Here is a 27799-nt window from a genome sequence, read left to right as displayed (position 1 = left end):
TTATAGAATTAATATGCTTAATTTGAAATGCAGATATTGATTGACTTATATGGTATGTATACCGGATCAATTGCATGTACTACAAATTGGATATACGTTTGGGTCGCATATGTTGCAGTTGCAACTTGATACGCAATTGGTACATTGTACATAATACAGATTGCAAGTACATAATACAGGTACATAATGCATACAAGTACGTAGTACAATACCCAATTTTAAGACCTTCCTTTCACTGTCAAATTTGGAACACAGAAGAAGCACATGTGCAACGTTTCCCTCGCGCTGCCCTGACGGTATAGTGGTTAGGGAAGCCGATTGTGATACCAAAGGGTTCGGGGTCGAATCCTGGAGAAAGCGTGACTGTAACTGTCCGTCCTTTCATAGGAGGTAAAGGTGGCCCTACTATTAGGAGCTTTTTTAATAAAGTGACCACCACTTCTAGCCTTAGAAGTCGGCCTTTATTTAAAATAATGTATTCATCATTCTACGACTCCGCAATAGTTTCGGTCATGATCTTCTTATAAAAGGATTTTGATAAAAATGTCAAACTCGCGCTTTGTGTCCACCTTTGCAAGAAAGGTTTCATTCCCAATAACACCCGTATGCCCACGAGCAAATGTAAAAGTAACCGAAATGTTTTTATTATTCCAAAGGGGTTTTGTTCCTGAGGGACTACTGTTTTTGTTTTGCATCGAATCACTCTGAATGTCGGTTTCACTTTTCAAACTGTTGCCACCAAATATTATCGCCCTGTATTATATTTGAAGAAATTAAATAATGAAGAATAACCATATATGTACAGTGGTGGCCAAAATTGTGGACGCTTTTGGAAATTTTTAGGTTTCTGAACTTTGTATGCTTATAGAAAACGTTACGTATCACAAAATGCAAACTTGTATATATCATTTTAAAGAGAATTTATTACTGAATTCAATACAAAACACAAAATTCAATTATTTGCAATACAAAAAGTTAAACGATAATAGTTATCGATATACATTAGATAGTGATGATTGCAGTGAGTTATCAGTACTTAGTAGGGTACGCTTTATTTTTTATTACAGCTTCACATCGACGTTTCATTGAGCTGACAAGAGTTTTAAGCTCTTCTTTCGTTATTACATGATGCCAAGAAACAATTATAGCCTCAATTAGTTCCCTTTTATTTGATGGGCGCCTCATTGGGACAAGAGTTTTCAAACGGTGCCACAAATTTCCGATAGTATTGAGGTCAGGACTGTTTCCTGGCCATGACAATTTAATGCTCTTTGTACGAAACGACTCTTTCGATATTTTGGCCGTGTGGCAAGCAGCAGAATCCTGCTGAAAAATAAACGAAGCATTGTTGGGAAAGAGATCTCTGATGGAAGGTAGAAATTTTGGTTCTAGAATAGTGTCAATGTATTTTCTGGCATTCAATGTCCCATCGATGACATGAAGGCGACCAATACCATCTGCTGACATGCATGACCAAATCATAACACTAACTGGGCTCTTCACAGTTGCTTGAATGCAGTCAGGATGTAGCTCTTCTCCTATTCCACGTCTTACATATTTTCGCCCATCACTACCGAATAACGATATCTTAGTTTCATCACTCCATATAACTTGTGACCACTGATCATCTGTCCAATTAATGTGTTCCTTTGCCCACTGTAGTCTTTTTTTTTTTTTTTTTTTTCGTTGCTGAAAGTTAAGATAAGGCTTTTTTTTGTGGAATTCTACCTCTCAGTCTAACATCTGTTAATCTTCTCCTGATTGTTCGTGAACTGACAGAAACACCAGCATCATTCAGATCACTTCTGATGGCCGCTGATGACATTTTTCTATCTTGGAGACATAGTCTTTTTATTCTTCTGTCATCAATAGATGTGGTGCACCTTTTTCGGCATTTTCCTTTTTTGTTTTTTATTGAATTTATCTCCTGATATCGTAAACAAAACTTTCGGACTCCAGATGTAGTCACTGAACCACCCACGTGTCTTGCAATTTCAGCATAGGAAAGACAACTTTCTCGTAACACAATAATATTACATCTCTTTCTAGGTGTCCAATGTACTCTTTTATTTGATGTCATTGCTTCTTGACTAAATATTAAATATTTTTACAAAAAATCCTACTTGTAATTGCAGTGTATAAGAAACAGGTCCTCCTTCTACAGAACAAAGCCAAATAATGAATTGTTTCAAGTGTAAACATGATATCAGCTTCTACTGGCAGTTACTAACATTTGATTGGTTCTCAGAACAAGAACAGTGATTGGCCAGGAAAGCTAGACATTTAAAACCATTTTATAACTGTGTTTCTTATTTATATTAAAGTACATATAACTTTTTTTGTATTGCAAATAATTGAATTTTGTGTTTTGTATTGAATTTAGTAATAAATTCTCTTTAAAATGATATATACAAGTTTGCATTTTGCGAAACGTAACATTTTCTATAAGCATACAAATTTCAAAAACATGTAAATTTCCAAAAGTGTCCACAATTTTGGCCACCACTGTATGTATTCTGTTCGAACTGTGACAAAACAACGGTACCTAGAGCCATCGAGTTTTGAATGATGTAATCCTGCTGCGAATATGGGCGTTTGGAAGAACAAATTTGAAATTTGGAATTTGTTTTATTATCGATTTCATTTTTTGTAAAACTTTAACGAATTTTGATTAACAAACTGAAGGATTTCAAAGCGAGCAATGGCAACCGTGTACAGAAAATTTTTTTTATCTCCAGCGCGCGAGACTGTGTATAGGAAATTCTAAAGATATGCTCAATTTAAAATTGTTTTGCGATATTGCTCTTGAACTGAATTTTATGGTTAGAGTGTGAAGAATATGATATTTAATAAGTAACAGTAACAGACAAAATGTTAAAAAACGCCCCCTTTGGAAGTAATTTAAAATATGAAACCATTCAGTTTATTTATTTTTTTATTTTTTAAGTTGTCTCTGAATCTCTGAAGATTAGAAGCAAAAATATATTTTAGGCTCTCCAAAAACGAAAGACGCTTAATATTTGTCATCGAGTTTTTTTTTTTTTTTTTTTTGTAATTATTGAAATCTATAAGTTTGTCATAATTGATTTTTTGTAAATATTTATTGAAATTTGCATGATTAATCAAATTTATTCCTTTCTAATTATATTACTACTGTTATATTTGCTAATGATTATAATTTTATCATGAGTTTAAAATTATAATTTCTAACCAAAAAAAAAAAAAAAAAAAAGGGGGGGGGGGCTAACACAGTTATCTGCACACTGGAATTTAAATCAATCGGGTAATATTTAATTGATTTAGCAGCAACGCTTTGGTAACTCTCACAAATTCGAAACATTTTTAATGAATTATTATTTTTTTTATTTGACACCGATGTAAGGTAAGTACGATGAATGGATATACTACATGTCTCTTTTACTTTATACTTACCTTAAATATGTTTGCGACTGTCTTTTCGTAGTGTTAAACAGTATAAGTGATTGTGAGAACAATTCAATGCTGAAAATTAAGGATTCCTTCATGCAATCGAAATCCTTCGCATTTTTTTATTCATGAATATAATAACTTATTTAAAATTGTCAATGTTGGTTAATATCTACAGTTAAATGAAAAACTTTTGGCTTTTGCTCATTAATCACTGGAACTGGAACAAATTTTCGCAGCAAATCTGTTTGAAATTTGGTGTCATTTTCATGTATGAAATTGAAATTCCGAACTAACTTTTTTTAAATTCCTACTATTAGCTCACACTCTCCCTATATCTTGTTCAAATTTCAATAGTTAATAAAAGACTTTATATTCACCCATTCAAGTTCAAATAAAATTTTTTAAACCTGTAGTGGATAACGTTAAAACGGTTTTTTCACATATTAAACTCTATTCCTACTTACTTATTCCTGTTTATAGGAACTAAAGATATCCTGTTTTTTTTTAAATATACACCATGTTTCAAAAAGAATATACGTATTATAAAAAGTGTTATTTTGTCCAAACTATCGATCACTTCGCCTCGGCTTGGCTATTGGCGAAACGAATATATTATCTAGTTTATATTAATAGCCGCTAGATGTCAGTTGTCTGCTGTTTTGCGTGGTAACCGTCACATGTTTAAAATGGCTACTCCACAGCAGAAATCATTTTCTGTTTTCGAGTTTTCGAAGTGCAATTCCGTGATTACAGTGCAAAGACGTTTCAACACTGACTACCAATAAGTATTTGGACACCTATGCAAATGACGATATCTGTGGTCCCAAGGTACGCCACGGACTCCGCCGGTATATATCGTGTAGGAAACAGCATCGGCTTTAGTCGTATGGCAAGATGCTTCGCAGTTCGGAGCTCTCTGATTTCGAGAAAGGTATAATTATCGGGTATCACAAATGTGGCCGATTCTTAAGGGACATATTTAGCGATCTGAAGTACCCAATATCGACATTGACCTATATGATTAAGAAGTGGAAAGTGAGGGGTGACTGTCGGAATGTGCCCCGAGTCGGCAGACCAACGAAACTGGGGGATAGAGACCGACGAGTGCTGTTCAGAGAAATTCGGAAGAACCGCACCCAACCGATAGCCCTCATCCGCGAGGAGTTTCAACAGGCATCCGGGAGTATCGTTTCAATGAATACCATCCGTAAGGAAGCACATCTGCTTGGTTTTCTTGGTCGTGCTGCTGCATATAAGCCTTTGATCACAAAGTCCAACCGCGCTGCTCGGTTAATGTGGTGCAAAACACATCGAGATTGCACCGTAGATCAGTGGAAACGGATTCTTTGGAGTGACGAATCAAGGTTCACCCTTTACTCTTCGGATGGCAGGGTCTGGGTCTGGCGTCTACCTGGAGAACGTCTTCCGCCAGAATGCATTGTGCCAACAGTCAAGTTCGGCGAAGGTGGAATTATGGTCTGGGGGTGTTTCTCCTGGTATGGGCTGTGACCTTTGGTCCCCATTCATGGTAAGCTCAACTCCGATGCCTACTGCACTATTTTGGATGACAATGTGCTACCTACGTTGTGGCAGTTTTACGGGTTGGACCCCTGTTACTTTCAGGACGACAATGCCAGTTGTCATGTTTAGACGTTAACCAACGCTTGGTATGGTGCCAATGGAGTTCATCGAATGGACTGGCCTGCCCACAGTCCAGACCTGAACCCTAAAGAGAACCTCTGGGACGAGTTGCATCGCCAAATTCAGGGTTGCATCACCCGTGCAAAATCGGTGAAGGAACTTCTATGTCTTCTCCAAGCCGAGTGGAAGAAAATACCACTAGCTGTCATACAAAGACTTGTGGAAAGTATGTCCCGGAGGGTCCATGCTGTAATTACCTCTCGTAGAGGCTCTACCAACTATTGATTTTGAATAAAGTTAGTTTTTCTTTTCTATCACAGGTGTCCAAATACTTATTGGTAGTCAGTGAAGTTGAGATACCAAAGTGATCCTCTGAATGGGTGGAACATTCGCAGATGGTATCGACAGTTTGTAAATACAGGATGTGTATGTAAAGGAAAGAGTCCTGGCCGCCCTCGTGTTCCAGACGAAAAGGCTGCACGAATTCAAACTGCTTTCTAACGTACGCCTTCAAAATCAACTCGTCGTACCTGTCGGGTGTTGCAACTGCCTACAACAACAATTTGGCGTGTTTTGAGACGTCGGTTGGTTTTGAAGCCCTACAAGTTACATTTGATACACACTCTGCGTCCTGATGACAAACGCAAACGTTGTGGCATTTTGTAACGAGATTATTGATGCTATTGACAATGATAACACTTTCGAACAACGAATCGTCTTCAGCGATGAAGCGACTTTTCATGTTGGTGGTCATGTAAACAAACACAATGTTCGAATTTGGGGCTTACAGAACCCACGTGCAGCCATTGAACATGTACGAGATTCGCCCAAAATCAATGAGTTTTGTGCGATATCCCGATCGGCCCATTCTTCTTTGGTTGGATTCTTCTTCTCGGGTTTACGGCCCATTCTTTTTTGATGGAAACGGTTAACGGTCAGCAGTATCTCGCTATGTTACCAAACTGATTGTTTCCGAGGCTGCAAGAAGACAACTTCATTTTTCAACAAGACGGGACACCCCCTCACTGGTGTCGCCAAGTGCGTGATTATCTGAATGAAACTCTATTAAACCGTTGGATTGGTCGTCAAGGAGCTGGCGACTTAGCATGTCTCAGCTGGCCTCCACGGTTACCGGATATGACACACTGTGACTTCTTCCTGTAGGGTTACATTAATGACAACGTTTATGTACCACCACTTCCACAGAACCTGAAAGAGCCGGATCCCTACTGTCATAAGTTCAGTGACGACGGAGATGCTTGCCCGAGTATGGGAGGAATTTGAGTATAGATGTGATATTGTTCGTGTCGCTGATGGAGGACATATTGAACATCTGTAACATCAGTAATCTGAACTTGAGAGATTCATAAATATGTATTTAAAGTTTTATATTCGTATGTCATACAGTTTAATAAATATATGCATTCGAAATAAGTATATTCTTTTTGAAACACGCTGTATTATTAAGACTTAAAAATAATGAACGTTTATTACGAATTCTCATTTGCTGTAAAAAATAATTTTATAACTACTCATAAATAATGGTACATGACTGTGATAAACGGGATTGTAATATTTAACAAAAATAAGTGGCAACAGTAAGACAGAGTTCTAAAGACTTTTACGGTATATGGAATTAAAGAATTGCAGTTTTGTAGAGCTGGATGAAGCGAATGTAATGTCCCATTATGCAGCGATAATTCTGCCCATATTTCTATGTTAACGTGATAATAATATACGTAGCGTATTCGGAAACTAAATACCATTTCATTCTAGCGCCGTCGCAGCGCTGTGGTAGGCGTCCCGCGCATGCGCACTAGTCTTTCTTGTTCACTGACTTTCAATTGTCGCCATTTTGGTTGCTCTATGTTGTGTTTTCAGTTTGATGTGCACATTCAAAATGTTTAAGACAATTAGTTCTCCCGCTGACTGTGAGATTCGTACCGTGATTAAATTTTTGAACGCGAGGAATGTTAAACCGGCCGAAATTTATCGTCAAGTGACAGAAGTTTACGGTGAATACGCGATAAGTCATGGAATGGTGAGAAAGTGGGTAAGAATGTTTAATGCAGGTCGAACAAATGTCCACGCCAAGGCTCGGAGTGGTCGGCCTTCTGTTGTCACCGATGATTTGGTACGGAAAGTTGATGAAGCAATTCATGAGAACAGACGCTTCACAATGACAACTCTTTCAGAGGCATTCCCACAAATTTCACGTACTATTTTGTTCGAAATTGTGTCTGACCGCTTGAATTATCGCAAACTGTATTCCCGATGGGTTCCAAAAATGCTCACTGATGTTCACAAAACAAAGCGACTTGGTAGTGCCCTGACATTTCTCACGCGGTACAGTGATGAGGGAGAAAACTTTTTAAACCAAATTGTGACAGGTGATGAAACTTGGGTGTGCCATTTCACACCAGAATCGAAAAAAAAAATCGATGGAGTGGAGACACACTCATTCTCCGAAAAATCAAAAGTTCAAAGTGACAATGTCATCACAAAAAATCATGTGCACTGTCTTCTGGGGTAGGAAAGGCGTTTTGCTTACTGAATTTCTTCCCAGAGGTGAAACCATTAATGCGGCACGATATTGTGAGACTTTAACAAAACTAAGGCGTGCCATTCCAAACAAACGAAGAGGAATTCTCAGTAAAGGAATTGTGTTGCTCCATGACAATGCTCGGCCCCATACTGCTGGTGTCACTCAATCGTTAATTCGACAGTTTCATTGGGAGCAGTTCGATCACCCGCCGTACAGCCCGGATTTGGCGCGGTCCGACTATCACTTGTTCCTGCACATGAAGCGCGAGCTTGGTGGCAAGCTCTTTGGATCTGACGATGACACGAAAAATGCTGTGGAGTCGTGGTTATCGAAACAGGCGGAAGTTTCTTTGATGATGGTATGCAAAAACTGGTCACCCGCTATGACAAGTGTTTGATCATTGGCGGAAACTATGTTGAAAAATAGTTTAAGACATGTATTTTCATTTAAAAATAAAATTGGATTCGGAAAAATTGTTTTACTATTTTTTTTTTTTCTTTTTTTTCTTTTTTTTTTTCAAAACGGTACTTAGTTTCCGAATACGCCTCGTGTGTTTCAAATATAACCCTTTAAAATGTCCCTTGCTTATTAAAATAAACAAATAGCACTGTAGATTATGCAGTAATATATCTAGGACGAAAACTCTTCGTAGCAGGTTGATCATATGGTTGCTTTGAGTCGTGTGAAATCATTAGATGGAATATTAATTGAAGAACTGGACTGTTCGAAATTCACTGGAAATGTTCATTGCAAAGATGAAGCGCTACAAGAGATGGATAGAATGAGAGATTATAGATCACCATCAGCTTCATAAATTAGAAACGGAATAATTTTAATAATGTTAATAAAAAGTAACTAAAAGAAAAATTTTCTTTGTTGACCTAAGCAGGAATTGACTTAAAAAAAATTCTTTTACATTACTTGTTTATATTTCGATTCATTTTTCTATCAATATCCTCATCATGTTCTTATCTCACTATCGGCATAAATAATTTTTGGAAGAAAGATTGGTTTCCAAATTTAAAACTTTTTTAATGTATTTTATGAGCTGAAACATAATTCGCACATTAATACCGTAATTCATTCGTAACGGTTTCTTGTAATTTATATGACGGCTGATATATACCATCTGCGAATAAAATAGTGATCTGTTTTCCAAGACCTTAAATATATGTATCTGTACAGACAATCACAATGACTCATTTTATTTTAGACATGTGAGACACATATCATTTTATGCAACAAATCGAACGGAAAGCATTACACAGGCATCATTAAATTTCATGACAAAACAAAAAATGCAAATGTTACGCGGAAATTCAACTTATTGCGAGACAAGGCTTATGAAAAACAAGAATACCTATACAGCAATATCTGCAAAGCATGAAATGATGACACATGATTCATATAACAAAATTTGCTCTCTATAGTTCACCTTGAGGAAGCCTCTTCCGTTGTCCTTCTATAGATTTCTAGAAATTGGCGAAACCGCATTGATAAAACCCAAAATGCAACAAATATTTCTTCCGCGTTCTGCCCGAAAAACTACGCAATACATTTCTTGGAAGAATGGTTATTAAATGCATACTTCAAAATATTTAAGATACAAAATGTTTCATATCAAATTCTTTAGTTTACATAAAATAGTATAATAAATAATAAAATAATAAATTGTATAACACTTTTCTCGGCCTCCAAAATTGTCAACCAAGTAAATTAAAAACGGATGCCTCATAAACTCACTAAAATGTACAAGTTATTTATCCTCGTGGAATTCAACATACTAAACAACTTTCGTTCAAAACTTTAAACATTCCACATCTTTCGATTGCCACATGCAAAAAACAAAACTATAATAATAATAATAATAATAACTGGCCCGGAAAGTGTTCACTAAATAAAATTAAATGAAAACATTAATAAATTATAAACTTCATGTCTTCTGAAATCCAACATTTTCCCACATCGGATGCTGGTCTACCAAGACATTTACATAGTAATTTTACATTAATACTAGACTTACGTATTGAATATACAGTTACAAAGATACAGTATACAATTATATCTCTGATTGATCGAGCTAACATACTGAAAGCGTTCAATTTATGGAAACTACCCTTAAAGGGAGAGAAAGACTTTATATGCAAAGGTCCAGGGACAGCTTAAATGATTTTGTGTTTTTATGTGCCGTGTTATTCTTTTTAGTACACTAACCTAATTTTCTTTTCTTTCTGTGAAGCTGCTAAATTGATTTTTTTTTTTTTTTTTTTTTTTTGGACACGGCCGGCTCGCCGGCTCGTGTCGTTTGTTGATGGAAGGGTTGCGCCCGCTTTTCTTCATAAGGTTCAACAAACCAGGCGGAAGGGCTGCGCCCGTATAAAACAAAACAAAACAAAACAGTATACACTTATTACAAAGAAATTAACCTATTAACAAAAGTTGGATTATGGCAGATTAATATAACATAATTACTTCGAACGTACATCATACAAACTTTCATTGTACATTGTACTTCATAGAAACAATATATTTACATTAGTATATCTAATTACATCGAATTACAATAAACATCTTTTTAAGAAACTAATTGGGGAAGAATTTTTTTTGTGTATCTCATTGTACTTAGTTCTATTCCTAAGGCGAATTATCTTAATAATACATTTCCTTTCATTTTTTAACTTGTTGCACACAATTGCATCAGCACTGAAGTCTTACATTATTATTTTTGTAAATTAATGTATCATAAACACAGAAAATATACATTAGAAAATCACAATATTTACATTTACACTAATGTATCTAATAGAGTAGTATATTAATTTTTAATTAATGGTTTAATTATTACAAGATTTTCCCCCCTCATCTCCTAATACAGTCCAAATTCTTCATGTAATTATTTTGTAAAAACTATCCAGCTTAACCTCCTGCAAATACTACACACTAAAATTTTTTAAAACAAACACAGTATTTCAAAATTAAATTAACAAAAAGTCTTCTGGCTACACTAAACTCGCACTCAGCAATCACCGGTTTTCCATAGAAAAACATGCAGCCGGAAACCACAACCAAATCAAAATCGCCCCCAAATTAAAAACTCTCGCCAAGTTTCGCGCGCACCCCGATTATGGAAGATTAACCGTTAAATACTTGAACGGGATGTTTTTCTTCATATTTTCAAGACCTTCACTTAATGACCATTGATATCTGCAGATTATATGACAGCCAGAATTAAAAACATATTTTACGTGCAAAAAATTAAATCTGTAAGATTGTTTTCGATCGCAAAGCGTTTTTGAATTGGATCTCTTGTTTCGATTAGATCTAACTAATCCTAAAATTTATTTCAAGTTTTATTTTCTGTAAAATACTTCCATCGCTTCAACTTCTTTTTCCAAAATCTTTTTAGGAGAGGGGGGGGCAAGAAATTTTCACTTAAAAGACTTCCGCATCAGATTTAAAGCGTTACTTATTTATCAATTTTGTCAATATTTTTGTTTTCGTTTTTGTTTACAGTTCTAAAATACAGTTCTAAAATACAGTTTTAAAATACAGTTCTAAAAAGTTTTTTGATTCTTTAAAATTCCTCAAGTTTTTTGACCTAGTAAATGTATTTATTCCTAACAGTAAGTAAGCCATTTTTATGGCATTTAGAGATAAACTACCCAGACCGCAAAGAGGTCAGTGACTTCGACTGCCGTACCGAAGGACCGAGCTCGAATTCCGGAGAACGCCATGGATGTAAACTGTCTGTCCTTCCGAAAGCCACATACACGCACTAGTCGCCTGGCTTATTAAATGGAAAATCGAAGTCAATGGGGACAAGACCACTGAAATCATGTTCACCAGAAAAAAGAACATTCAGCAGCATCTGCAGTTGTATGGAACCACTCTGCCCTGGGTTAAGCAAGTCCTTAATCTAGGGTGATCCTTACTAATTCTTTCACTTGGATCCGACACATACACTCTATTCTCCAGAAGTTTCGAGTTCGTAAAGCTGAACTCTACCCCTTAATTGCTCGAAACAGAGCTCTACCTATTGACAACAAGTTACTCATTTATAAGTCCATGTTGCGGCCCATGTTATGTTATGCCTGTCCAGTCTGGGCGTATTCTTGTAAATATGACAGGAAAAACTTAAAACTGCACATCTTTGTTAAAATTATCTGAAAGGATGAATGATGAACCTTTTTTAACCGGTTGTGAATAAAGGAAGGGAAAGGAAAACAGGTTACCATAAATTGGGAATTTTGCAAGAGAATTATTTTTGACACAAAATGAAAAAAGCGTTCCAAGATAAATTTTTAAATATCTCAATAAGTTACTCGCCAAATTTTTCAAAATCTAATATTAAAGCATAATTTCTGTCTTAAAATCGAAATATGGGAAAAGCTGACATGTTATTTCAGAAAACGTCAGATTTTGTGCCAATCTACCGATGTCAGAACGATTTAATACATAAATTTTAATATCTTAAGTCGCCTTTTCGAGACATAAAAAACGCAAATTAAATTTCGTCTATCGGCCCAGTAGAACGGGAAGATATAGAACTGTCGTATGTTTTTTGGGCAATGTATATATATATGAAGACGTTACGATAGCTTTCGAAATCCGCGAATAGCGTTACATCATCGCTGTAGAAATGGCTAACGTGTCCCAAAATGCCTGCAGCTTCGCGAATTCTATGAGCAGCGTTTTCAGTATGCAACCAAGGTTCGTTTAGTAAGCAACTGGTTATACATAAATAGCCGAAGACTTACCTCTCAAACAATCAAGAAGAATCATTCCTGCCCTAAATTGTAACCGTGTCATTTCCACTACCATAGCCAGACTGAGGACAAAACACTTCAAAGGAATGAAGATATCCTCCTGATGGCCAGCGAAATTATAATTAGCTGTCCTCACTGTACTGATATCCAACTTTCTCCAGACCATCTTTTCGACTGTCCTGGTATTTTGGCCAAGCTCCTCGGTATAGCTCCCTCACACCAACTCCTCTATTCTTCGAGCCCACCAGCGGCCGAGCGGTAAAGACGCTGAACACTGGTAGTTCGGTCTGAGGTTCGAATCCCGCGAACGGGCTGGCTGCATGGGCGTTTTCGTGGTTTTCCCCATGTGTAACGTGTATACGAGCCAGTTTCCCTTAGAAAGTCCTCCACGAAAGGCATCCCTCCCTTTAGGCAGATAGCCCTCGTGTGCTTTGCCATAACTGAATAATCCAATCCTCTATTCTTCGAAGATTATTGATGTTGCTGCTACTTTCGGTCCTATTTGACTCCTTTGCACTGACTCCTTGGACAAGACAACAACATAAAAGTCGGCTGTCAGCACTTCTCATGCAAAATAATCCAACAGATTAACTGGCGAGGACATTAAATGGGGGCACCATATTCAATCTGTCTTTTGCTATATACGTATGTAGTGCTGCAACATCTGGCGCATAATGTGCAAGAGCTCCAGCATGCATAAACCACATGCGTAGACATGTAGTGAGAGTGATTTAACAAAGGCAAGAATTGAAAATAATTTACGAAAAGGCCGAATATAAAATTATATTGAATCATATTTTATGAAACTATCTTCAGTGTTCCTTAACTTATATACAGCGCATTTCCCAATGTAGTATGTTCATTTAACTACTTTTTGCTTGTCTTCGTCTGCAGAATGCTCTTACAGCGTTTGGTGTCTTTTTGTCACCTGTATGTGCATTACGACAGTTAACAAGCCACATTTCTAAAATATCTTATTGAAATTTTTCATCCACCGACAAGTTTAATAATTGCAAAACTCACAAGTTTATGCCATCCTTCGGAGTTTAAAATTTCATCTGAAAAATCCGATTGAAGATTCTTAGCTGCATTTCTTCAATAGTATTTTAGAATCGATAACAAAAGACATCACAGGTATTAAGATATAATGGAAAGGGCTCTAGTACAATTATCTTTTACTTCGAAGTTTATGAATACTTTCCGAGAGACGACAGAAGACGACCGTAAATAGAATAGTAGAACACTGCAAAAGTGAGCATACTACTGTTAATAAGGAATAAAAGTCCATTTGAGAATAAAAATAATTTAAACATATACTTGTTATTTCCAGAATTGAAACTGGATAATAGAGGATTACACCGGTAGGGAATAACAAGAAATAAATGACAATTGAATATTTAAAAAAATTAATCTAAAAGCTACGCTTTCGAAATATATTATATTTTACCTGAAACCGTAGACGAAGATAAATAAATGCTTTTTCAAAAAACTTATGTCTGAAGGCATTAGCGTGGATCACAATAAAGGCATCGTAGTTCATTCTGATTGACCTCTGCCAGAGGTCCACCGTGGCAATGACTTTTATGGTTTCCGTCTATGTTTTCGAAAAGCATAAAATCCTTTATTTCCAAGGCACGCTTTTCCTTTCACATTGCAAATATGTTTTCATTATTTTATACACGATGCTACTAAATGGCAAAATGCTTTCAAGCAATAAGCTGTACCAACAAGCGTTTCCCGGAAATTAACTTACGTAGTGAATGATTTAGTAGCTAAAAGAAAGGCCACAATTGCCCTTAAACATAACATTAGGCACGCAACATTGAATTTGATGTAGTCATTGGTGAATAAAAATCTGTTCATCGATTCATTTGAAACCAGCGGATTTTAATTCCTATTTACAAACGAAAAACCTCACGCTGGGACGATTCGAGAATCACACGCAAGTCAGCATTTAAAAAGGGAAGCTTATTTTGTAATGGTACATCATCCATGTTTAACTAAACATAACTCACCTACTCAGAAATTTTGCGGAGTGATCAATTGAAATGAAGGCTATCGCTCTTTTCAGTATCTTCCTAGGTGTTATTGCCTTGGGCTTATGCGCCCCGTTCGAAAACTACTTCCAGACATTCAAGAATAAAGCAATGGAGGCTGCAGGTGGAGACGCCAATCCTTTCGTCAAAGCAATGGATGATTTTATGGAAATGACACAGTTTAACGATTGGCAGGAAAAGTTTCATGATGAGTCTGTCAAAATGATGGAGCAGGCCACAGGAGAAACCAAAACTCAGTTTGAGAACATGATAAAAGAATTTAGTCAAATGCAAGAACAAGGAGCGAAGGAAGAGGAATATAAGCAGTTATTCGAGAAATACAAGTCCGCGATGGAACAGATAGCACAACAACAAGGTTAAGGTGAGGTTACCTGCACATTAATTTCAAAAGCTTGATTGGATGTAAATTCTTGCAAAAAATATGAATCTTGACATTCAGGTGACATTTAATACAAAATTATGATTGGATACGAATTAACTGAAGTGTTATGTTGCTTGGGATATTCGTTGTAAATATTTAGTAGGACACTAATTTTCTAAAATATTATGTACCTTTTGATGTTTGTTAATAATTAATATCGTATCACAGGGTCATTAAAACTAATAAATCTTTAGGAAGTTTTTGATTTTTTTAGCTTGCATTTCATAATTAATATGAATAATCCATAGCTTTTAAAGTATACCCAAATTATCGTGATAATTTGGAAACAATTACAGACATTTTTAAAAATATTTTACCTGCAGCAGTATATTACTAATTGATTTTTGCCTGTATCTAGGAATATTTATTTTTGGAATTTGTAAGTACTTTGGCTTCAAATTTGTCTTTCTAAATTTTATTTCTTCTACATTTATAATGCTTTTTCATTTGCAAATTACATTGTTAAAGATGAATATATTTATAATGTAATATTTATACTTTGTAATGTTGCGCGCTTCCAACCTGCACGCAACAATAGTGGTGACTGCTATGAACTGGAAAGTACACCAAAGTCTTGAGAAGGGTTTAAATCCCTTTTTATTCAACTTTAGAAATTACAGATGCGTGCTCTTGACGCTCACAAACTACGCCGACCCGGCGGTAAAATAAAAATAAGAAACTAAAAATGAATAATAACAAGTGACTACCTACGAGGCTCTCTAAAACGTAACTAACCTAACAGCGTTCTAAAATACCGCTGATAATTCAGCAAACTTCTGAACATTACGACTTTATTGTTAAAATTTCCGCTCAGTTTAGTTACTAATGATGCCTTGTTAACTATTAAGTGCTTTTATGGTTGCTAAAAATTAAAAAATACGAGTAGTTAAAGAGATTAGGATATCGATTAGATCACGGGCATAAACTGTTACTCATTATCAATTTTAGGGCCCATTTTGTAAAATGACAATCTTGCTACTTTTTATAGAATTTTAAATAGAAAAATAGGAAACTGTGTAGTATATTTCACAAATTTTCCATATTATCTTGGTATCAAATACGAAGCATCCTGTTCTCATATTGTCCTGTCATGATTTCAGCTTTTCAATTGTCCAGCACCTGTGAAGAGTACATTTAAAAATCCTTCAACGCGGTGCCCGTGTCCAAGGAATTGACTGCTATCGATTGTTGAACATCACTAAAATGCAGCTCGAAAAACCAGCTAATATCTGTAATTAAAATTTTAAAATGTAGGCCTTTAAAACTGTTAAAATTTCAGTTTTCTTTAACCCTTATCTCTTTTTTTCGGGAGCGATACTGGTGCTGCTTTCTGGCCTTCACTGATTTGCCCGAATGCTATATGGGTAGTCTCATTTTCTCTGTTACTTTTACTCTTTTTTCCGTATTCTGTCAAATTAGATATGCAGGCGATTTTTACCTTTCAGTGCTTAGCGTTTTGCATGTGTTTAACTGTTTATTTGATAACTATTGATAGTTGAAACGGTTTTCTTACCATAAAATATTGCTTGATTCAGAATGTATGCGGCTCATTTCTTGTGATTCAGATTGTAATTCAGAAACAGAATCTGAAGGGAACTTGGAACCTCCTACACCGACAATGCTAAACTGCCCATTTTCGATGTACATTTTCTCAAAATCTGCTGTAGACACATGCTCGAAATGTTTTGTGTAGTTAAAGTACACTTACCTGATTATACTGAAATGTTTTTTCGAAATATTTTGAGTTTAGAATAATTTATAGAATATTTTATTAAGCATAGTAAAATTTAGCACTTTTCTCACACACACATACCAAAAAAAAAAAAAAAAAAAAAAAAAAATCTTAAAAAAATCACAAAAAGCTCATTTTAGCATATATTTGGGAACATAATAAATAACCCATAAAAACTTTACATATCTGTGAGCAGTAGTTTCTGAGAAAAAGTACATCGAGTGTAAAAATATCACGTTTGGAAATATCACGATTTTGTGTAAAAATCCTCATTCATCAAAGCATCGGATGATAAATTAAAACTAGACTTTTTACAGTTCTAATTTTCATAGAGATTTAAGTGTGGTATTTTTAGACAGCTAATAGTGCAGAGAATTTGAAAATGCAAAAATCCCAAATCACCATTTTTTGAAGATTTTTGACTTCCACCTTTTAAATGTCTGTAAAGGAGTCTGAGGATAGTTGTGCTCTAGAAGACTTCGAAACTAGCATAAAACATATGGCGGTATAGCTACGAATATAGGGTTTCGATTGGCTATTACCGTTTGATTGATTGAAAAGCTTGCAACAGAAGAAAGTGAAGGAAAACTGTTTCTAACGTTTAACATCTCCATTGAGACTGGCAAAAAGACATTTTTTGCAGGTGATTTTTACTGGGAAAAATCTAAGCCCCGCAAGATGGTGCTATATGTGTTGACTGAAGAAAAATAACAACAGCAAAAGAATTAAAGACTGGAGATTTTTACCGGACTGTGATGTTGACCTGTGCCTCTCGCCTTGTTTAAAGATGTAGCACACTAAATCAGATCTTTAGAAAAAAAATAGTTTAAGTAAATGTAACTGAAGTAATTGTAATTCGAACATAATTATAAAGTAATTATATTTTTTACACTATTTACAATCTAAATGTAACTTCTCTGTTAGGCGATCGTGTAGTAAGAAAAGACAAGTTCTAGGGAAAATATTATTTTCTGCAGTAGAAATTTTGCTCTAATTGATTAAAAATATTACAAATGGTGATTTTAATAACATTTTCCTGATTAAAATTGTAAAATGAGCAAAAAAAATGGCTATGAAAAATGAAACATTTTTTGGATCGAATTCGGTTAAAAAAAATTAAACAGTTAAGTGCTTAAAAAATGATAGTTATTCAAAATTCTGTGCTTGGAAGAAAATTCTACGAAATTATCTAAATAATTATGTCGATATTAGAACTTTATAATTACACATTTCTTACACGAGTTTAGTGCATTTTTCTTCCAACAAGCCAGGATAAAATGCCGCTACTAACACTAACCCGCATATAGACCTTGAAATTTACAACTTTACGATCAAGGGAAAAAAAAAAAAAAAAAAAAATCTGAAAACTTTCAGATTTTATATTACGCCCAAATGGGCGTTTTTTTAACGTTTTGTGTGTTACTTTTATTTATTAAATATCGTGCTCTTCGCACTTAAACCGTAAAATTCAATTCAAGAGCAATATAGCAAAATAATTTAAAAAGAGCATATCTTTAGAATTTCCGATACAGCCTCGCGCGCTGGAGATAAAAATTTATTTTTTTCGTACAGTGTTGCCATTGCTCGCTTTGAAATAGTTGAGTTTCTTAATCAAAAACTCATAAATGCTTTACAAAATATGAAATATTATAAGGAACTATGCTACTATTATATTACTACTATATTATTATAATTACACTATATTATATACTGTATATTACTACTATTATTACAACATTATTATAAAGATTTAGTATACGGAATTAACTTTATATAACAATATTCAAAGTTTTTGTATTTAACTTAGTGGGTTTATAAACAGATAATAAAAATTAACAGACAGTGAAGAGAAAATGAATGATAAAATTTCAGAGTAACTTCATTCGCATATTTGAATATCGATTAATTTTTTCAACAGCACATATACTACAAAATGTTTTGCAAATGCATAGCAAAGGTTAAAATATTCCACCTGTTCTTTAAGCACTGAAGATGGCAGTGCACTGAATCAATCTGAATACTTATTTCGTTTAAAATAAAGAGGCAATAAAGGCACCAAGTGAATTCTGGGAACTTAACTCATTAGCAAATAACGTGGATTTCAGTAATCAAAAAGAAAATCTTTTTTAAATAAATTAACTCAACATATTGTAAATATTTTCATCCTCCTTTCAATAATATACTGTAACGGTTAGCACACTCGGCGCGTATTTGAGAGGTCCAGGTTCGAGTCTCATCTAGGGCATTGCTCATTTTTCATGTTTCCAGCTTCGAAAAAAGCTGATGACTATACAGTGGTGCCCGAACTGAAAAAGGTGGTGGATGACGATTCTCCACCACCAAGATTTGGCGATTGGTTCCCTTAATCCCCAGTCGCCGTTTAAAAATAGGAGTACGTAAGGTATTAACGCTCTCCTTTCTGCATGCCTTCGGGGTGTAGTTGTCAGCACACTAGACACCTATTCGAGAGATCCAGGTTCGAGTTCCGGCAAGAGCATTGCTCATTTCTTATGTTTCTTGCTTAAAAAAAAAAAAAAAAAAAAAAAAAAAAAACTGTCGACTCTACAATCTGATATAAGTTTAAGCACAGTACGGCTTTTTAGTGCAAAGAAAGAAACATGCAGTTTTTTTAATAGCGCTTAAAAATAAAGAATGAAGTAAAATATGTGGCATGACAAATGAAACCTGGGTTTTTACTACCTTATAAAATTTAACTATTTCTGCTTTGTTACAGAAATATCTTAATCATGAAATCAAATTTTGAGAAATAAATCTGAACAAAAATGGATAAATATGGTGTAAAATACATCATACACTAATAAACAACATTTCTTACATAATTTGAATTTCGAGCAATGGTTACGTTAGCAAGAAGGAATGGCTAAGTCACCAAGAACTTTAAATTTGAGTCAAATGAGTCTCTCCTGATGAAGAAGGTCCCGTAGTTGTTTGCTCTCGAAATACGTAGAGTATTGAGTTTCGTAGCAAACTCTACGTATTGTTTGCCCTCGAAACACGTAGAGTTTGCTACGAAATACGTAGAGTAAAGAAACCTTGTGTTGCTTTGCTAATGTAATATTTTACGTTGGCGTTTTTCTTTCTGCCTTAATGCAATAATATGCTGGAAAAGACATAAAACACTAATAAACAACTTTTCTAATATTATTTGGATTTCTAAGAATTATAAGGTGGACAAGAACTTTAAATCTCACTAATGTAATAATATGTTAGAAAACACATAATATGTACATTAATAAATTACTTTTCCAGAATTGTTTGGATTTCGAGGAATGGTTAAGTCGACAGGAGTTTTAAATCTGAGTGATGAAATATTATGTTGGAAAACGCATATTATGCTAATAAACAATTTTTCGAGTATTTCTTAGATTTCGGTGAATGATTAAGTCACAAGAACTTTAAATCTGAGTAAATGTAATACATGCTAGAAAACACATAATACACTAATAAAAAACTTTTCGAGTATTACTTAGATGTCAAAGAATGATTCACTAGACAAGATTTTTAAATCTGAGTAATATATACTGTAAAGCATATAATAATATACTGAAATAATATACTGTAAAGAATATAATACACTAAATAATACACGAATAAACAATTTTCCCAACATTATTTGGATTTTGAGAAATGATTAAGTTAACACGAACTTTAAATCTGAGTAATGTATTAGTATGTTGGAAAAGATATAATACATTAATAAATAAATTTTTGAAATTTACTTATATTTCTAAAATTGGTTAAGTCTACAAAAGCGTTAAATCTGAGTAATGTAATAATATATTGGAAAACATATTATAATACAATAACAAGCAACTTTCCTAACATTATTTGGATTTCAAGGAATGATTACGTCGGCAAGAACTTTAAATCTGAGTAATGTTGAAAACAATATGTTGGAAAATACATCATACACTAATAAAGAAATTTTCTTACATTACTTGGATTTCGAAGAATGGTTAAGTCATCAAATTTAAATCTGAGTAAGGTAACAATATGTTGGAAATTATTTAAATTTCGAGGAAGGGCTAAGTCAACAAGAACTTTAAATTTGAGTCAAGTGAGTCTCTCCTGATGAAGAGGGTCCTGTAGTTGTTTGCTCTCGAAATGCATAGAGTCTTACCTAAAATCTACTCGAAACACAAAATTGTTGCTTTACTAATTTTATATTTTACTTTTGTGTGTTTTTTTTCTATTTTGATTCAATAATATGTTGGAAAACTATAATAAACACTAATAAACAACTTTTCTAATATTATTTAGATTTTGATGAATGGTTAAGCTAACAGGAACTTTAATTTACAACAGGAGCTTTAAAATTGAGTAATGTAATAATATATTGAAGATACATCATAGACCAATAAACAACTTTTCATGCGTTATTTGGATTTAGAAGAATGGTTAAGACAACAAGAGCTAGTAATAAGAACAGTAATGTAATAATAAGACAGGAAAATACATCATACACTAATAAACAACTTTTCTTACATTATTTGTATTTCGAGGAATGTTTAAGTCGAGATGGACTTTAAGTCTGGGTAAAGTTAATAATATGATGTAAAACATATGAAATCCAAATAAACTACTCTTTTAATATTATTTGGATTTCGAAAAATGCTTAAGTTCAAAAGAAGTTTTTTCTTAGTTTGAGTAATGTTTATATGGTGCAAAGCGCATAATACACTAACAAAAAACTTTACTAACATTATTAGAGTTTTGAGGAATAGTTAAGAAGAACTTTATATCTGAGTAATGTAATGGTATGTTAGAGGATACATCATACACTAATAAATAACTTTTCTTACGTTATTTGAATTTCAAAGAATGATTAAGGCAATGAGAACTTTAAATGTAAGTAAAGTGTGTCTCTCCTAATGAAGAGAAATCTGGACCTGTGTTCCCTCGAAATCGACAGAGTCTTGACTAAAATATACACCAACAATGAGATTCTTGTTTTGCTAATTTTATGTTTTACTTTGGTGTGTTTCGTTTGTGTATCAATGTAATACACTGCTGGTCACCCAAATTGCAACACCAAGAAAGACAAGAGATATCACAACAAAATTTATTTAGTAGATAACATGTTGACCAAGCATCAAATGATTAAATTTATGGACTTCTGTGAAGTGTGGTTCCTTCTAGAATCAGTAGCCTGAGTAGCCAGCCCATTGTTGGAGATCACCGCTGCCACACGCCTTGGCATTAATTCAAAGAGACTTTGGATGTGTTCTTGGGGTACAGCAGACCAAGCAGCTTCCACCCGTTGCCAAAGTTGATCTGGTGTGGCAGATTGGGATGTAATCTGGGTCAATTGTTCAGCAACCATGGACCACATGTTTTCTATCGGCGAAAGATCCGGAGAGCGAGCCGGCCAGGGAAGCAAACCAATCTGGCGATTGGCGAAGAACCCTTGGACAATGCGTGCCACGTGTAGTCGCGCATTATCCTGTTGAAATATGGCTGTGGGCAAGCCCTGAAGGTAAGGAAGGACAACTGGCTACAACACCTCGGAGATGTAGCGCTGGCTGTTTAAAGTACCGGCAATGCGTATTAGAGTAGTGCGAAAGTGATATCCAATACCGCCCCATACCATAATACCCGGTGCAGGACCAGTGTGGTGGTGCATAACGCAGCTGTTCAGCATCCTCTCTCCACGATGTCTCCAGACTCGAATCCGACCATCGTCGTGTTGCAGATAGAAGCGTGACTCGTCAGTAAAGACAATTTCATTCCATTTCTGCCGTCCACGTCCTTCTTTCATCGCACCATTGGCGGCGGAGACGTCTGTGGTTCTGCGCCAAGGCTAGACGAAGTAATGGACGTCTTGCGGACAGACCACTCTGCTGTAAATGGCGTCGAATGGTACGCGCAGACACTGGACGATGCGTTGCAGACTGAATGTGCTTTGCTATGGTTCGTGATGTGACTGAGCGATCCGTCACTGCCATGCTCACAATTTTCCTGTCATCACGTGAAGTGGTGCACTGAGGAGAATGCGATCGAACACGTCGGTCCGTCGTACGGTCCTGCATCCAACGGTCACATATCCGCATTACAGTTGTTTGGTTTCGTCCAACACGACTACCGATTTCCCTGAAAGATAATCTACACTCTCGGTAGACTACTATCCTTCCTCTGTCAAACTCGGATACTTGATCAAATGATGATCGCTGTTTACTACAAGGCATAATTGATCAATTTTTTAAAAAAAACCACAAGAAAAACACGATTGCCGAACTTGAAATCGTCGAAAACTCCAAGCATTAAAGAGCGCTTTGAAGTGGCGCCACAGGCGCGCGTGATGTGCGTCTACGCTAAAATTCTAATCATTTGCATATCTCACCTCCGCTAATGCATGTTATAAATTTCATGTTATTTGCATGCTTCCTTCAGTGTGTCGCATTTACTGTGGTCAGCAGTGTAATATATTGGAAGAAGCATGATACTTTTCTAACATTATTTGGATTTCAAGAAATGGTTAAGTCGACAAGAACTAAATCTCAACGCAATAATATGCTGGAAAGCATACAATACACTAACAAACAACTTTCCTAATATTATTTGGATTTTGAGGGATAGTTAACAAGAACTTTATATCTGAGTAATGTAATAATGTGTTAAAAGGTACATCATACAATAATAAACAGCTTTTATTACATTATTTGGATTTTATATCATGGTTAAATCAACAATCTGGGTGATGTAAATAATATGCTGGGAATACTACTTCATACATTAATAAACAACTTTTCCTACCTTATTAAATTTCAAGATCAAGTTATAAGTTATTTCCTCCCTTCTTCCAGCATACCTTTGTAGATTAAAGGTAGCACACTCAGCAAATATTCGAGAGATCATTATTAATATCAATTAAGATATTTCACGAAACTGTGTACATTATTTTACATGCACGAAGTAAAGGAAGTATTGCAATCGGACATGCTTCCTTTACATGCACGAAGTAAAGGAAGTATTCCGGGTATCATTTTTCAAAGGAAATCTTCATTTTTGATCATTCCAGAATCCATTTGGACGATTTTTTTACTAGTTTTATGTACCGACGCCCAGAATATAGGACCCTTTTTCCCAAATCACATTCTGAAATAGATTTAAAATGAATTCAGAAGAAAATTTTTGGTGACGTTCATACGTACGCACATACGTATGTAAGCATTATTCAATTAATTTAACATTCAATTAACTCAAAAATGGTGAAATTTTGCATATGGGACTGCTATAAATTCTAGTTATGCATTCCCCCTTTTTTTTCAATTGGCTGTATCAAACGTGTATGTATATTTAAATTAGTGTTCAATTCATGACTTAATAAAAGCCGCTTAAATATTTGAAAGCATTCTATAATTTTCTTGAAACATATTGCTACGTTTTTCTCTTCCTGACACCAGTTTTTACGTTATTTTCTTCCTTCACGTTCGTACGGGGTTCGTAGATTTGGAATGAATAACGACGACACTTGATGAAGTATCGAAACACACTTTATTAGCCAGTATTGTCAGGACAGCTCCAAAACACGTTTTACAGTTGTCGATGAACTACTATAAACACGCTGGAACAATCAGCGACACAGCCTTCAGGCTATCACGGTGGACCATTGCAAAGCACCAGAGTAGAGCTCCCGACTCTGCTTCGTCGTTCTCGGAACTCCACGTACTCTCGAGACTCTCCACTCGATAACTCGCGATGCACTCGACGACACACAGAGCACAGCTCTCGACGATTCACTACCCGCGATACATTACGAGACACTTTCGGTGCACTCGACGACCCACTCGGCACTCGCTGCCCGGCTGTCAACTCGATCGACTCCGCAGGGATTGACTCGCTAGACGAGACACCAACTCGATACGAACTAACTCGCACTCTAGACGAGGCACACACACTAACTGACTGCGGACCAGCAGGGTTTATATAGCTTTCTGCTTGTGTTCGGGAACATTCTGGGCTAAACCGGTAAGAATTCGTTCCAGAAGGTTCTCCAACCGTCCATGGTATATCGCCAATTTTGTCGCCAAAGGGGCGATCTCTCGCCAAATGTGGCAACTCTACTCTTCTTTTGCCATTTTATGGCAACCCTAAAACTGCTTTGCGGGGAAGCCATCTTACCGCGCCTGTACATTTCGTAACAATATTGTAAAAGTGAAGTACATAAGAAATGTGTGTGTGTGTGATTATGGCAAAGCCTCGAGGGCTATCTGCCTAAGGGAAGGGATGTCTTCGTGAAGGACTTTCTAAGGGAACTGGCTCGTATACACGTTACACATGGGGAAAAACCACGAAAACACGCATGCAACCAGCCCGTTCGCGGGATTCGAACCTCGGACCGAACTACCAGTGTTCAGGGACTTTACCGCTCGGCCGCTGGTGGGCCCAAATACATAAGAAAAAGCAAGTGATACACTAAATACATTTCTACTGAAAGAATGAAAAAAAACTTGTATACAAGTTATGAAAAAAAGAAATTTTGAGAAGTTTGACCCCGTACGACAAAAACTGAAATATTTCATTTCAGATTTCGCAGTTTTTGTCGCCATTTTCGACTTGCCTAGGGAGGGATCGGTCAATTAAGTCAGAATAATTCATGGAAATAAGTTTACATGAAGTGCAGCAAAAACGCCTATAATTTAAATGGCCCCACAAGGAAATCATGTGGTGTCCATATCAAAATTTTTTAAACAGTGTGCGCAGTTTCGTGTATTTTATGAGCGTTGACTTTAGTTCGTGATGAGCGTTGATTTCAGTATGCGTAGGCAACATAAAGAACTAAAAATTTAGCTGACGCAATGACTTCGCTCTTTTCAGTAGAGAACCGCACCAGGAAAACAAGCAGACAGAGGAAGAAACATTCAGTTTCTCCGAAAACAAAAGTTGAATTCAGAAGGTAATAAATTTACTTAACAAGAATTAACGCATCGAAGGAAATGCTAATAAACTGACAAAGTGTCCTTCTGCGGTAAAACCATGTGACTGAAAATGCTAGCTGTTGCACAACTTTTCCTCTTCTTAAATAAAACCGAGATAAGGCAAAATTAAAATTATCCAAGAATCTTTACATTTTCTGCTACTGCTATCAGTTAAACTCATCCAGATTGCCTCTTTATTTTTTCACAAAATAAAATATGTTATCATCTTGGGCGAAAAAACCTGAAAGTAACACTTAAAAGCACTTAAACAGAAAAGCAGTTAAGTAAAGCATCCGGACATTCATTCTGATGAGATATGGTACAAAAGGATGCATCTTGATTAATTTCCGTCCTCTCTTACTTAAACTGATCTACAGAAATGCTAATAATTCAGGTTTTATTTTTACATATGCCTTAAAATAGAGACAGCATACACAGTGAACATATTCTTGGCATAACAAATTAACAGTAAATTATATAACAATTTAATGCAAAGAAAGGAAAGTTCTTCGTACTATTTCTGAACTACTACAGTCAAAAGTCTTTAATCCGGACTCGTCGGGACTTCGACGATTCCGGATTATCGATCATCAGTTTAAATCTGATAAGATGGCATGCAGAAATAATACAATTAAAAATATGAAATCGTAATTTATGAAATAAAGAGCAATTGTGATCTAAAGGGTATCAAAATTTACAAAAAAAAAAAAAAAAAAAAAAAAAAAAAATCTTAAAATTTATTTGTTTACTTTATTAAACATTTCTTTCAACGCGCGCATGCATAAAGCATACATAGTCGAAATTAGAAAATTGCAACCAGAAAACTATTTTATGTATATTCATGACGAGGAAATTGATTTAAATCATATCAGAGTACATCGAGATGAAACACTACATTTAGTAAGGAATTATAAGCCGTATAAAATAAAAACATCTGACCTGAAGATGAGGATAGTGCTGACAGATCAACTTCCAGTTCATTGCGCGCCGCGACGTTCCTCCCCCCCCCCCGCAGCGTGAAATTGATAAACAGATTTCGGAATGATTAGAGAAACAAATCACCTCGCTGTCACTTTCTTCATGCCTTTACCCATTTTTTGCAGCAATTCCACTACTTGTTTAATAGACATCGAAACATGCTTTCGCTTTGTAGATCTTTTGGCAGCTCCAGAATCGGAAATTCTATTTGACATAATCGAAAGTTCAAGCTTACTTTTTATAAAATTGCTCTAACCGTCTGCAAAAAATAATAAGCCGGATCCAATTAGAAGATTAAGAAACAACGCAATCTGCAACATTAACTGAAATAGATAATTAGATAATTTTAGCTTAGCTTATACCGTCCGTTATATATTAAACGCGCATGCGTAAACGTATAATGCGCATGCGTTAACGCATCATGCGTTTACGCATGCGCAGAAAGTTTGTAGCTTTGAGGTCCGGATTATAGATCATTCCGGATTATGGGCGTCCGGATTAAAGACTTTTGACAGTATTTCTGAATTATGGAATTTCAAAAGAATCGAAACATCCCAATCTTTCATAAAAAGCAAGGATGAATAAAAATTTGGCGATAGAGAGAGAGTGCAGTTTCGAACACTCTTCGCTTAGCAAAAAATCTAATATGTACACCACATGACTTCCTTTTACGGAATATTAAATTATACGCCTTTTTTCTTGCATTTCATTTAAAATTATTGGATTCAATTAAAGCTACTTCGCCGACAGCGCATAAACATAAATATACTAAACGCACTCTTTAAAATTCACTATATTTGTTTACCATAGCGACACTCTGGCTCTAGGTTCACTTAACAGCGTTACATTTCATTCATTTTATAACTCCAGAATGCACAACATTTACATCATCTGAAGAATTATCTAATCGATGCTATATGTTTTATTCAAATACTATAATAAATCTAAAACGATGCATAAAAGAAATCAAACAAACAAAAGAAGACACAGTTTTTCAAAGATGATTCAGTATTTCTCATTCAATTAATTAAGTTCTCACTTTGCGACAAGGCAAAAATACATAAAAACTCAAAATATCTATATTAAATTTACGAAGTAAATCTTAAACACTTATTTCATTGAATAAATTCCAGAATGGATTAAGCATGATTTAATTCACAATACTAAAAGAAGACGTTGTTGCGAAGCTTACTTTCTCTAGATTGGCAACAGATATACTATTCTGCTAAGTTTCAATGTAAACAAACATGGCCGCCATCACAGGAATAATTAGGCTTAGCGGCACTTAAAC

The 27799-nt window shown here is 35.3% G+C and overlaps 1 long non-coding RNA gene across 1 annotated transcript in view; it reads left to right on the top strand.

The window, feature by feature from the left end:
• LOC146996668 (uncharacterized) overlaps positions 1 to 27799 on the top strand; it is a 74498-nt gene that overhangs the window by 17075 nt on the left and 29624 nt on the right. The window lies entirely within an intron of this gene.

Source organism: Stegodyphus dumicola, chromosome 6, assembly GCF_044657685.1.
Source record: "Stegodyphus dumicola isolate Sdum_Otavi_A_Nest chromosome 6, ASM4465768v1".
NCBI lineage: Eukaryota > Metazoa > Arthropoda > Arachnida > Araneae > Eresidae > Stegodyphus > Stegodyphus dumicola.
The sequence above is the reverse complement of the archived record's forward strand: the minus strand, read 5'-3'. Positions and strand labels throughout refer to the sequence as shown.